The 4,147-nt window shown below is 48.6% G+C and overlaps 1 non-coding gene across 1 annotated transcript; it reads right to left on the minus strand.

Moving 5' to 3' along the window:
• Positions 1–2,214: 2,214 nt before the first annotated feature.
• On the minus strand, positions 2,215–2,333 carry LOC111729777. Its single transcript, XR_002776386.1, has one exon. It is a non-coding gene; the product is annotated as a 5S ribosomal RNA (ribosomal RNA).
• Positions 2,334–4,147: the final 1,814 nt, after the last annotated feature.

The raw sequence follows: 4,147 nt of genomic DNA on the forward strand, positions 1-4,147 counted from the left end.
GCCAGTGGTGAGGGCCCCACCTGGCCCCAGAAGCCCGGGTCACTGCACCTGGGCGCAGGCTCCTGCCAGCAGGTGGCAGACGGCAGCTCAGCAGAGGCGATGCTCTTGCAGGTGGGTCCATGAAGGCATCGAAACAAGACAGCCCCCTCCCCCGTCAGTCCCAGAAAAACATGATGCTGAACATCTAGGTTTTAAAGCCACAGGAACTTAACTCCTGCGCACGTCCTTCCAGAATCCCAACCTGACTGAGGCAGATTTCGTGAGAAAAAACGGGGAGCCTGTGACAGCTGAGTACAGGACCCCGGCAGGCAAACTGGACTGTCCTGTGACTCAGAGCAGCTGCCACACCCCCGGCCAGGGGCCCTCCTGCAGGAGCCAGTGACCCTCGTCACCACTGCTGGCCTTCGAGCTGCTTCGGCCGGAAGGTTCCTGTGCCTGAGCTTAGATGTGGGACTAGTTACGCTTCGTTGACTTGGGATAATTCGAAGTTTTAAGGGTGTCTGGATATTTCAGGAGTTGGCTGGCCGCGGAGTCTGACCCATCGGTGAACTGTAATGTGCTCTTTGCCCGCGTGGGTCATCTTTTGTACTTAAACAAAATGATATTTCTGCTTTGGTGTGGTGTTAGTTAAGCCTGGGCCCGGCATAGCACGTGTCTGCCCTCACGAGGTCTCACGGTTCTTCAGTGACTCTGTTCCATTTCTTATCACAAAATCTGTCCTATGGCAAGAACTTTTAACCGGGTTAGAGAAGTATAGGAACCAGTCATCGCTCACAATATGTAGATGACGTATACGTAGGTATCACTATAATCAAAGGTAAACCGTTCGAAATCCTGGAATGACTTTTACTCCAAGAGCTTAAGGGCTTAAACTCGTACTTCCATCTAAATCCTATATTCTCTCTTGCAGAGAAATGAATAATTACCCAAGCAAGATGATCGTTTTTTCTCATATTTTATATTTTGTTCTGTCTTTTTTGTCTTCTTTTCTGCTCACCAGAGCAACGCAAACTTTTTGCAAAAACTCCGCCATTACAGAAGTAGATGGGACGGAATGTCCTCTAAGACCGAGCTGAAGGAATAACACTGAGAACAGTGCGCGTGAACTTAGTTAAGCTCCAAACACTTGCAGCTCATCGTGCCAGGAATTAATTGTTCAGAGCGTCACTCTAGTTTGGAACCACCAGAGGTCACCATAACACCACAGCCGGCGTCTGCATTTGCTTTACCTTATCCGGACGTGTTTTCATTCGAAAAATGTTCACTTCCAAGTTTAGAGGAGCTGCTTCCCGTGGCTTCTGTGGAGGCTTTTTTAGACGTCTCGCTGGGTGCCAAGGAGCTCTGTGCCCCCATCTCTTACCCCACCCCTGAACAGTGACCCTTTCCCCCCCCCATGCAGCAAGTTGCTTTTTAATCTTTTCGTCTTATTTCACAGCCTGGTTTCATGGGCCCTATTTATTCGCAGCGACCTAACCTGGTTTTAAGGATCCGGGTGGAAGGGAAGGGATGGGGGAGGGGAAACGCTCTGTGAACAGTTTTGAGAAACACGATGGACGGGACACGTGCTCTGGGACCCTCCAAGTGCTTGCGGATAAGCGAGGCCCCTGAGAACGTGCTCTGGTGATTAAGGCTGCTGAACCTTGAAACGGCGTTTTCCAAACAACCGATTAAGCGAGGGCTCCCTTCGTTGGGACAAGTAACGCCATTAACAACCTCAAGAGGTGGCATTCCTTGGAACACGGTTTGGTAAATTCTGATCTAAAACATCATTTAAAAAAAATTTACAGAACTCATACAGCACACTATTACAGAAATATTCAACTCATTTTTAACTTGGACAAGTCATATTTTTCAAAGTCAGGTATTTTAAAACTTAATAGCTTTACCATGTTTTGTTCTCCCCTCCAAATATTTTCCATTCTTTATTTTTTTCTATATTGATGGCAGAGATCCCAGGATCTGTTTTGCTACAGGAATAGCTTGTGTGGTAATTACGTAAACTAATAACGATGAAAACTTCACCGGCAGGAATAATAAATGGCATTATTATGCAGAGAATGCTATTTCCATGAGAAAGTATGAACTAAGAAAAACGAATTATAGATAGGAAAGTCAATGTCATATATATATATTTTTTTGGCGAGGCAACCCTTGGGTGACCTCACAGATTGCAAGGACCTTGTCAGTTTACAATGCCTTATTTTTCATCTTTTACGCCTACAGCACCTGGTCTTCCTAGGTGGTCTCCCATCCAAGTACTAACCAGGCCCGACCCTGCTTAGCTTCCGAGATCAGACGGGATCGGGCGTGTTCAGGGTGACGTGGCTGTAGACTCCATGTCTGATATTTCACAAATCTAGAAAAATGTCACAGAGTTAAAATTTGTCATCAGAAAAAGTTTTATACAAACAAAACTGACAATCTTAGAATAAGAAGGGACCCCGGAGGTCATTTGGTACCGTGTCGCACACCAGCTGCAGAAGTAGGGAGGCACTCGTGGCTTTTGGGGCTAACCATTAAGTTTCCAGTGATCTCCAAGCATTAGAAATATCTATTTTCTAGTAAAAAAAAAAAAAAAAAAGGTGCTTCTGTCAGGTAGTCCCATTTCTACTTCTTTGAAATTTATAATAATAAAATGATGACTTTATTCAGTTTACCAATTTTTAAAAAGAAACTGTTACCGAATGGCTTTTAAGAATATTTGAAATGGTTTTTCTTTTTTATTTAATATCTTTTATTTAACATCTTTATGTAAGAGTGCTTTACACGCCACGCAGAATTACAAAACATATTGGAAATAGCGAAGAACTTAGGAACATCACAAACAGCCTTCTTTCCTTAAAGGAAGGGAAATCCAACTTCCTGAAGAAAGGGCAAAGAAATTTTTATTTTTTAACAGAATCACGAACCAGTAATGGCAAAATGGGGGATAAAATGAAGATGCTCTGACTCATTCCACTATTTAATAAGTGATTTATAAACTATTCCTAATTTTATGCGAACACGAGCTTATTATTACCCAATTAGCCTTAGAGGTATCGTCTCAGGTGGGTTTTTTCCTGGGCAGGGGACCGTCCCCAGAGACCCCTTCTCTGCTGGTCGGAACGGCTGAGTAAGGACAACAGGACCAGCTCGGTTGCGCCTTCTCTCCGCTGGAAGCCGGCTGGGCCAGACCCTGGGACTCAGCTGGTCATAGGCGTAAGTCTGTCACGTGGCCGTCCCCCTGCATCGTGTCTCGGCTGAAATAATATAAGACACACACCTCAGGTGCCGCTACAGTGCCGGTCGCTCCCGGAGTCACACCCCACGCTGCGAGGCGGTCCGGGACAGTCGCGTTTGCAGACGATGGGCTCCGAGGGCACCACGTGGGTGTCCAAGGCGGCGCTTTGTAGCCGCTTAATACAGGACTGCGCTGGGCAGACGCACACGGAGTGCTTCGGAGAAGCAAACGCTCGTGCAGAAACGATGCGTTCCCGTTCCCTCCGGGGCGCCCGCTGCAGCTCTTCGGAAGGTCGTCCTTACGCTGAGCGACTGGCAGGACGGAGTCCGGGGGGCCAGCACCCCCTCTCCGCGCTCCGTCGGCATCTCCGTGGAGTTACCCCCATGGCAGGCACGCCCTCGACCCCCCGGCTCTTCCTGGCATTTGCCTGCAGGAGCACGTTCCGTTGCTCACTCTCTCTGACGTGGCATCACTCGGCTCTCTCTCTGTGCGGGAGGCTGGGCGGGGCCTGCGATGAGCTGGTCGCAGGAGGGTCTGAGACCCGGGGTGGAGGACGAATCGGGTGACTGCTGGACCCCCGCTCTGCCTCTCTGTCGAAAACCGCTGGACTTCCCTTAGCCTTAGCTCCCCCACCACGAAGAAAGGGTGGTGGTAGCTGTGCCTGGTTCCTAGGTCTCAGGGAAGGGGAGAGAAGGGAGTCCATCCAAACTGCTCAGCGCAGCGCCGGACGAGGAGTAAATCTGCCGTAAGTACCCGTTCAAACTGGTTTCCCAGTCACTACGTCGGTTCCGAAGCCAAGGCTGGCTCACGTCCGAGGCACTTTATAACTATGTACTGAGAACGTGCACACACTGAAGGTGTGATCCAAACACCGACAGGTAGGAAACATGGGCATCCCTCCTACTTAGAAGGTCTTAAATGCAACCC

This window comes from Pteropus vampyrus, unplaced genomic scaffold (genome assembly GCF_000151845.1).
Source record: "Pteropus vampyrus isolate Shadow unplaced genomic scaffold, Pvam_2.0 Scaffold280, whole genome shotgun sequence".
Lineage (NCBI taxonomy): Eukaryota > Metazoa > Chordata > Mammalia > Chiroptera > Pteropodidae > Pteropus > Pteropus vampyrus.